A 10,796-nucleotide genomic window follows, 5' to 3' on the forward strand; every position below is an offset into this window, starting at 1 on the left:
ACTGTTAACAAAGAAAATGTACTTATCCAATACAAAAAATTGGAAAATGGTGAGAGCAAAAAATAATTTCCTAATTTTGTCTACTTTTGACCAGTTCAAACCAGCTCGACTAGTGAAGTGTACAAATTTTCAAATAAATATTATAATTATTCTATAGAATCTTTCCCCTTTTTTGCATACAATCACAATTTTTTAATCTTTTTAATATTTTGTTGTACCACAAAAACATGAAAAAAGTTTGAGTTAATTCTGTTTTTAACGTCTACTAAAATTACTTTTTTAAAAACGTAGTATACTAAATTTGAAGATCTGTCAAATGAATGTATTCATACATGTAATATTAGAAAGATAATTAAGAAACAAATTTACATCAAGAATAAATCACCAAATATGCATAAATTCCACAGTTTACTTATTGCCTAAAATCATGTTCGGCAATAGGATGAATAATCATCATCAAATTTCAGGAAATAAGCTTAATGCCTGAAAATTTCAGGTAATAACTTAATGCCTAGGCATGAGCTTATTGCCTAGGATTTAAGCTTATTGCCGCTAACATATATATTGTGTATTTTGATATGAAAGATTTTTTTAGTTTCTCCATACATTTATACATTACCCTTACGATACCAAAAAGAACTTTTAGTCGGATTCTTACCCTTACATCTTAGCAGATGGTTTGTAACGGTTGTAGGAAGATAAATACTGATACTGCTGACAAAAGACAACCGATCAATCAGTATTACAGCAGAACCTCTTAAATTTTATTCCTAGGTGATCGTCAACTTCGTAATTTATTTGACCTTTTCAACTTTTTGAATGAGGGTCACGGATGAGTCTTTAGACGAAATGCAAGTCTGTCATACACAATTTAATTCTGATATCTATGATGAGTTTATTATTCATTACAACATTTTTTATTATTTATATGAAGTTAGTTAAACGGTTTCATATTCTTCAAGCATATTAAATTTGACTTAAAGTTTTTTCTCATCCAATTTCAATTAAATATTTTAATTTCGGAATATGAACGTACAAATAAATGAGACAGGAGTTTATTTGCTTATAATATACTATGAGTCATTATTATTGACTATACCGTACTTTTGTGGTCTGACATATTATATTATAAACAAGTGTGGACACAGATGAGTGTGGATAGTATGTTTTGATGTTTGATAGTTACTTATGACAAAAGGGAGTTCTATGTTTTCCTATATGGTGTTATTAACGGCGTTGCACGATGACAACCAACCTGAGCATTAGGAGTATTGTTTATTCAATATTTAGTTTTTATGTTCAAGATGGGCATGGAAGAGACAGTAATTACATTAGTTACCAAATGATTATGATCGAATATGTTCCACATCTTCGATTTTTGATTCACTTTGTAGCTAGGAGAGCAACACATAATAGGTTCATTTTTTCATGTGTTTTTTTCTAATTGGGAGATGATATAGAGATTTGATAACATGAGGAGCCTGTAATTCAGTGGTTGTCGTTTGTTTGTGTGTTACATAGTCGCTTTTTGTATAATTTTTGGTACATAACTAAGGCCGTTGGTTTTCTCGTTTGAATTGTTTTATATTGTCATTTCGGGGCTTTTTATAGCTGATGATGGGGTATTGGCTTTGCTCATTGTTGATGGCCATAAGGTGACTTGTAGTTGTTAATTTCTGTGTCATTTTGGTCTCTTGTGGAGAATTGTCTCATTGGCAATCATACCACATCTTTTTTTATATGTATTTGCTTACTATTTGTATGGTTGTATTTATATTATTTTGTGGTGGATCATCAGTATCATTAGTAAAAAATTGTTAAAATGTTCCTCATATTAGAATACATTTATTGGTTTTTAGTAATGACAATGCCTGACATGATGTTTGGGGCTATATGATCTAGGAAGAGAACCTTTGTGCTGATTTTTTATCAATTCTTTGATAATATCCCCTCCAAATCTGGTCGAAGCAAAGAAAAATATTGACCAATATGACAATGATTTCACATAAAGAACCTTTGAGCATGCTTCAAAGACTCACAACTGCTCCAAAAGTAATATGATAGAATTTCAAGTATGTCAAGTGGATATTATCAACAGCTTAATTAGTCTTAATATGTTTAAATATTTAAAAAGTAATAGTATTCAAAAGGTTGTGCAAAATTATTCTCTTTTCATTTTTTTCTGTTATATATGGATACTAATATAAGTGATACATGTACCAATACAGTATGTGTTGTGGTATGAAAGTGCAGTAATTAACATTTACTGTATCAATGTTAATTCACACAAATTAAGAAATTATCCAATAAACAAATGAATGAAAAATGTTCAACATGTACAATAAAATATAGTTTTAGAAATCAGGTTAAATTGAAGTTCACATGAATACGGATTTAATGAGGTCGACTTAATCACTTGCAAGTGAATACTTCATTATCAATATTATTTAACATAATTTGACAAAATTGAACCATTTTGGCTGCTAAAAGCGAATTATTATTTCACTCTTTCAGTTTTATAATTGATTAAACAAAAACGAATCATACTTTAGATTTTTATACATCTCTTAGCTAGTGCCCCTTTAAACATACCCTTACTGAAAAAATCAGCCTCCTGCAAACATTTGCTGCAAGTCTGCTGCGAACTTGCAGCGAACACAGAGTCCGTGAACCACGCTGCAAATACGCTGCAGGTCTGCTGCAAACAATTTACCATGCAAATGAGTGTTTTCTGCAGACCTGCTGCAAACATTTATATGCAAATGAGTGTTTGCCGCAGACCTGCTGCAAACATATTTATGCAAATTAATCTTTCTCCTGCGTGTTTGCTGCAGACCTGCTGCAAACATGTATATGCAAATGAGTGTTTGCTGCAGACCTGCTGCAAACATATTTATGCAAATTAATCTTTCTCCTGCGTGTTTGCTGCAGACAGTCAGCAAACATTTTTATTCAGATCAATCTGTTATACAATTAACCAATGTGATGTTGTGTACACACCATTTTATCTATATTACACAACAAATTTTAAAAAAGTTATGTTACATCCATTCATAAAAAAATTCAATTACATTATCATTTGAAAAATTATCATAGCATAAGTTTATACCTTTCAACATGTTAAATAAGTTGGATTAATTCCAAGAACGTTCTCAAATGAATTACATGCATGAATTTGAAGTTAAAAAAAGATTTATTTGAAATTTACTTTACGCATATATATATATATATATATATATATACACAGCTAGTTAAATTAAAATTGTCACAAAATTCAACTAGACTTACATATTTTGTAAGTTATAATCTCTAAGCATATGAGGGAGTATTGTACATTGCATGGTTACATATTTGAAAATGTAATTTTAGCCTTCATGCAGATATCTGTGGAGGGAATGAATTTCATAAGTTTACATTCTACGATGAATTTGTACTTACAAATAATGTCTTAAAAAACTAATCTGTTAATTGCCAAACTATAATGAATCCCTGAACACTAATATATATCATGACATATGCAAACATCACCAACATTTTCAAATTTCAAATCTTTATCTTCCAGGAAGTTACCAATAGGCATGCTCAGTCGTTTTATGTAGTTTCTTGCAATGCTCTTGCAAACATATAAAATCGTCAAAGATTCCTGCAATCTAGCTGCGAACATCCCTTATATTCTTGTTTTTCCTGCAATCTTACTGCAAACATATTTGTTTCTGCAAACTTGCCGCAAGCTTGTAGCAAAAAGCTAGCTGCAAACCTTCTGCAAACATTATTCTAAGGGTTCCTGCAAGCTTTTTGTTTGCAGCAGACCTGCAGCAAGTTTGCAGCAAATCTGCTGCAAACATTTCAGTTCTGTAAGGGTACTTTAAGGACCATTTACACTCAGGACCAAGTCATCAGTAGGCAGTACAGATGTATTAAAACAACCTAGCACCATATTGCTAGTAGTGGGAGTAGTATTGTCAGGTAAATTTGGTCAATGAACAATCGAAATAGAATGCTTTTATCTCCCTATTACTTACATTGTACATAGAGGTGATACTTCTTTGACAAATCCTTGTACATGAGAGTTGTCTGTCAAATCTTTATTTCACAAAGAATGAATTGCATAACAATGAACTGAGCTCAAAGCAAAGTACTTTAATAATACACTTAGACAAAGAGCTAAATCCAGTGATATACTTTGTACTACAGGTCCTTCACGAACATCCATCGACCAAAACCATATCCCAATAACATGCCATACTACATGGTTGGATCAGAAGTCCTGAAAAAGACATGATTTTTTTTTATCATATTTTAAGTATATATGCACAGGTTAAAACTTTTTTGTGGTATAATCATTCAGTATCTAGCAACTATCAATTTGCTTCATGCACAAATTGATATAGGTTGAGTGCCCCTCTGTTGGAAATAAGAACACACCTCTACCTAATTTTAGTCAACTGATGAAAAAACATTCAAAACTATAAAATGTTATCTAAGACTTGTCAGTGTCTATTTACCATTGCCACTGAATCAGTGATATATCGTACACATAATTATAAACATGCAATACTAAAATTTTAAAGTACATATACAAATGTTCAAATGACAAAGCAATAATAGGCAACCATACAGCCTGCAAAAATGAGGGAAACTGTCCCAACATGAAAAGTATGCATTAATAAAATTGAGAAGAGTAATGGCCTGATTCATAATTCCACTAATAAACAGGTCGGGAACATCTACCCTTCAAATAAACCAGATGCTCCACAGGGTGCAGCTTGATACTACAGCAGATGTCGAACCCTGAACAGTTGGGGCAAGTATGGACACAACATTAAAGCCTGATACAGCTCTGAATTTGGATTGTGATCATATAGTCAAAACAGAATAGGTTTCCGACACAGAATGAATGTGGTCTAAGAACTTAAAACATTTAATTTTAAATTGGACTTTTACCTATTGTGGTCCTTTATCCAAAATCTTAATACATGGTTTGAGGCACTTGTCGCAGAAAAAAATTCCTATATAGACTATGGGGTCGCCCGTTTGATATTCTGGGGGGGGGGGCAGGAGGATTTGTTTTTGACAGGTTATTTATTTTTGTAATCTAAGAGGACAAATTATTCATTTTCTGCACTTCAGAAATAAGCAGTCAATATTCAAAGCAGAATTTAAATATATGAAGAATTAAACGTTCCCATTGACTCAAATGATGTCGACCCCTATAAACACAACATTCAATGGGACATAACTCAAGTATGATTAAATTGACACTTCTCAATTTCATACTTATTATGTAGTAATCAGTATGTATTGTGTAAAGGTCTCGTAACATTTAACATTTGCAGGTTTTGGATTTATAGTGGGAAATAACTCAATAATTATTATAAAGTGACACCAAAAAAATATCAACTTGATTTGTGTTTTATGATAAAATACATTGCGTATAAGTTTCAGGACATTTGGTTGTAGCAAAATTAGTTATGTGGAAGTCTTATGCAATAATCATAAATAGTTTCTGAGAAAGTTTAAAGCGAAAACCATATATTGATTTTGAGACACAGCTGGACATGTGAACCCCCCCACCCTCACCTGGGTTTTTTTCTTCCAAAAAACTAAATATTACTTAAATAAAATTTTGAATTAAAACCAAATAGTTTACAGATCTTAAGATTAATATAAGCAAAGAAGTGTGTAAAGTTTTAAGCAACAATCATAAATTATTTTTGAGATACAGTGCGACATGTAAAAAACTCTCCCCTCTTTTACAAAATACTCAATAACTCAAAAATAAAATTTTGAATCAATCAGCAAAAAGTACACAGATCTTTAGATGAATAAAACAAAGAAGTGTGTAAAGTTTATAGCAGTAATCATAAATCATTTTTAAAATACTAATAACTCAAAATTTGAATCATCACCAAAAAGTATACAGATCTTTAGGATAATATAACAAAGACATGTGTAAAGTTTGAAGCAAAAATCATAATTTGTTTTTGAGATATGGCCGACATGGAAAAAAACCTCCCCCTTTTTTACAAAATACCCAACAATTCAAAAATGAAATTTTGAATCATCACCAAAAAGTACACAGATATTGAGATTAATATAACTAAGAAGTGTTTAAAGTTTTAAGTCATAATCAAGAATGGTTTTTGAGATACAGTGTGATAAAGACACCCCCCCCCCCCCCTGTTTAGTTATAAAGTGCAGTAACTCAACAATTTTATTTTCACCAAAAACAGATCATTTGACCATCATAAGAAACAACTATATTAAATTTCATGGCATTTGGATAAGTCGTTCTCAAGTTATGGTGAGACATGTTTACGCCAGACAGCCGGACACCAGACATTTCTGTACCATAATATGTCCTGTCAAAATTTTGACGAGCGTATAAAAACAATCCATTGATGTACCTTTCCATTATGTTCATTATTATCTTGTGTTTAAATTTCACAGATTTCTATTTACTTATACTAAAGTAAATATGCGGAAACCAAGAAAAATGCTCATTTCGGCTTTTTTTTGTAGCCCCCAATTCCAAAACTATTGAGACTATAACCCCCAAGTTCTATCCCCACCTTCCTATGGTGGTATTCAACCTCCAAGTATAAAATTTTCAGAGATCCATTCACCAGAACTAAAGTTACTGCAGCAAACTAAATAAGTCTCAGTACGAAGACGCAGATAACATGATAGCATTATATACAACGCAAAGAAATTGTTCTGGTCATATAAAAAAATGTTAAGCGTCTTAATTTTCTTCCAGTCTTAGTACCGCCTACTTAACGTTTTTTTGGTACAATTTTCAATAAGCACTGTTAAAGTGTGTGAATAACGTATAAATGTTAAGTTTAATAAAAGACACAAAAACTGTATTGCTATCAATTCTAAAATGAGTTTTGAGGGTGGTGTGAAGAAGCAAGCTTATTATAATTATATATGCCAATCTCTTATTATATTATTTATTGGCAACCCTTATTACCCTCGTGACACAAGTTCTATTTATTTTTCACTTTTAAGAGGAAAATAAATGACTTAGGGTTAGCGCTAAAATTAGGGTAGGTCATCAGGTAACGGTAAACAAACATATACTATTTTTTTGCCTAAGACTAGTCATTTTGCCACTGAGTTTTGAGGGCAGTGTGAAGAAGAAAGCGTATGCCAATCTCTTATTATATTATGCAAGTGTATTTCAAAAATTTTGAGGAAAATACAGCAAGATTAGAGTTAGTTTAGCATGGGCTTAGTTTATTTATAAACATAATGTAAACTTACCTAAATTTTCACTATTAACTACTGAACAGGATCCGGAACACTAACAATACTATGGTACGAAAATACTTCTAATCTGCAACACCTACTAAGAGACCAAGAAATAAAGAGAAATCAAAAAGTGAAATAAATAAGTTTGATTGCACCTTGAGTGAATAATTCTACATATTCCCAAGAATTCATTTTTTATTGAATCTTGGATTTCTAAATACCTAAATTGACTGGCTGATTAAACATACACATGTATCAATGAACTTTAATAGATCAGGTTTTCAATGATCTTTCACTATTTTGGTTTCCCTCTTACACCTCAATTGATATCAATAACCCCAAATAAGAGGCCCACAAACCATAAACTGAATACAATTTCATTAAATATCTGGGAATCCACCCCCTTTATAAGTAACGTACCACTCAGAAATATTAATCTTAAATTTATGTAAATGAAAAGTAAGCTCCATAAATAAAATTCAACAATGTGGCTAAAAATTGACCATAGATAGACAAACAATTCACTTACATTCGCATTTGAACTATGTTTTTGTTAATACAAATTAAAAGTAAACGTCATTCAGACAGCTAAGCTAATTTGAGGCGCATTGCAATTCAAATTACAATTGATGGTAGGATGTAAACCTTTTCAAATGTGAATTAAACTAATTCAAATTAGTTAATGTCAATCCAATTCAAATTAGGTGTGAACTCTGTATTATTATCAGGTAGTTTTAAAACTGAAAGATACTTTTAAGGGAAGGGAAAGAAACGGTTGAAACCATGTGTGTTACAAACACTGTTTATTCAAGTCAGAATCCTGGATCTCAAAAGCACTTTCGTAATGTCAAATGAAAACATGAATATGATAGTAATATACAAAACTATTTATTACTAAGTAAACGACATTTATTTTAGTGAAAAATCTGCATTCCAGGTGTAAATTGAGGCAAATAATATCATTGAGTGCATTTTCTTGTCAAGTGACCAGCAGACATTGAAATCTACCTTTTGAATGAAAGGAGAACTCATTAGTTGAAAATGAATGATGTAAATCTAGATTCTAATAATAGCAAAAGGGAGCTCACATTCACAACAGTTAAAGCATTGCTGAGTTAGTGAACAGAGCATTTTTCTCATTAACTTAAATCCACCTATTGGAATGGATAAAACCCGAATTTTAAAACATAAGTTATAAAATATCTGATAAAAAGCAGTACTAAGCGTGCATGTTACGCTAGAAACATATTCAAAGAATACAGTTTTACAACTTCTTAATGTCATATCCAATATTTATCAAAACCTAAAGGGGAGATACATGTGTACATGCACCTTACTTCCTATTTTTTTCCGTGGATGTCAATACACCTAATCGCTATTTATTCCATACCGGATAAGTTCTAACATTACACAACTTTTTCATCCAGTTGAAGCTATCTGGGGGCCGTTGAAACAATTCACCATGCACAATACTTTTTAATGAAAACCCTTTTAACTTACCGTAAATACTTAAAACAAAATAATTTTTACTTCAATTTAATTTCGAAAAAAGTGGATCATACTATATCAAAGTTTCTTGATAATCGCTTTCTTAAGTTTTTCCTCCCTCAGCTCTCTACTGAAAAACCTCTATTTTCAGCCGCATGACCCAAACAGGAAGTTATACATGTGACTGGTTTTGCCAGATTGGACTAAATAGCAATAAGGTGTATTTTCTGGGATTGTTGAAAACTTGCATATTCATCACTATCTGATTTTATGGGTATAACAATCCAGACAGACAAATAGCAATAAGGTGACCTAAAGCCTCCTTCATATAAGTCAAAAACTTGGGAACTCATACTGAATGGTCAAATGTGTTCAATATGAAAATTGCAGTTAAGATGGTAAAATCACAAATCAGCCGTTAACGAAATGGACTGAAAGTATGACTTTTGCGCAAATTTAAAAGGGAAACAGAGGCGGATTTAGAGGGGGGCCCGGCCCCCCCTTTTTGGGAAAAAATTTGGCTGCTTATATAAGGAATCACTGAAGCGTGACTGGAGCGGGCCCCCTCTTAGGTCAGTCAGTGGGCCCCCACATATGAAAATTCCTGGATCCGTCACTGGGAAATGACGGGGAAGGGGCAAATTAACATTCAAGCAGAGCAAATGCTGTTTAAATTAGTATGCGGGTTTTAAATATAGAGTGAAAGTGGAGTCATCTTTTTAAACTTAAGTTAAATATAACTTATGTAGACTTACCTTCTAATTCAATAAAAAAAAACCACACACGACTCAGAACTATGTCTAATTCACTTGGACTACTAATATGCAAACCTAAAAACAAAAAGAAATATATCATAAAATAGTGATTGAAAAATTCACAACACTTTGAAAGGATAATCCAGACACGTGTTACACGGGGAGCATGTTTGTTTACAAATAATAATGTCACGTGATCGCGCACTGACCTCGCATGTTGCATCGCCCTTACAATTCACCAATACATAACCATTTTCATGCAAACATGCAACGTGAATGTGATTGGTTATCAAATAATACAAAAATAATGCATGAACCGTTAAAGAAAAAAATATTTCATCAAATAGATGGATTTTCACTTTCGACACGAATAGGTCGAGTTGACATTTCTGTCATCGGAGATAGTATTGAGATAAATGGGATAAAACGGACCGTCAAAAAGGTCTAGAGAAGCACACCAGTAGAACCTTAACATGAATAAGTAATACTTACAAAAAATTCTCTAATTAATAAACTATATGACTAAAATTTCACGAAAATAACAATAAATAATTTTGTTCTTCGTGATGAAACTGCTTAAATTGGCGCGAAAAAATATTCTTACTCCTACTGCTTCACGTAAAAAAAAATGTATAGAATTGAATTCGACTACAGTTCAGCATAAAAAAACGTGAATATGCAAAAGTCTGATAATACGTTAATGAAAAAGTGTGTATAAATTTTCGTAAACGAAGTTACCTGTATATTTCACCAAGAACTACATTTGAGCGCAAAGATCGTATGTGTGATTCGGCTTATGTAACAATCGTCAATCGGAACTACTCGGCTATTCACTTCGTGCAACCAGAAAGGCCGAGTAGTTCCGATTGGTAACAAAGTACAACATGATTAATGGAATTTTTTGCGTTGCTATTAAATCATTGAAACCACGTGATTGAGGCCATCTATTTTTATTGCGGGTTCCACATATCTAAATCGGAATTATAGAAAAAATGGAATTTTGTGAGCAGAATCAAAACAGAAATGATGAACACTGCAACATTTCCATCAAAATAAAAATAGGATGGAGGATCTGTGTATTCACATTATTTGTAAAACTCTCCTTCTTCCTGTGAAGCGTGTGCTTTACATCGAGGCTTATTATGCTAAGCATCGACGCCACAGTACTTCAACCAATCAGACAATGTTTATTTGGGGCATTCTATCTAATTTTACTCAGATTTTGGAATATTTTAATCGAAATTATAGAAAAATGGAACATTGTTAGTACATATAAAATAGAAAAAGATGAATACT

General features: G+C 32.0%; 1 long non-coding RNA gene across 1 annotated transcript; it reads right to left on the reverse strand.

Moving 5' to 3' along the window:
- Positions 1-7,274: 7,274 nt before the first annotated feature.
- LOC139486675 (uncharacterized) lies at positions 7,275-10,175 on the reverse strand. The gene is made up of 3 exons (XR_011655625.1): positions 9,993-10,175; positions 9,501-9,575; positions 7,275-7,354 (listed from the first exon to the last, which is right to left on the reverse strand). It is a non-coding gene; the product is annotated as an uncharacterized lncRNA (long non-coding RNA).
- Positions 10,176-10,796: the final 621 nt, after the last annotated feature.

This window comes from Mytilus edulis, chromosome 1 (assembly GCF_963676685.1).
Source record: "Mytilus edulis chromosome 1, xbMytEdul2.2, whole genome shotgun sequence".
NCBI classification, from domain to species: Eukaryota; Metazoa; Mollusca; class Bivalvia; order Mytilida; family Mytilidae; genus Mytilus; species Mytilus edulis.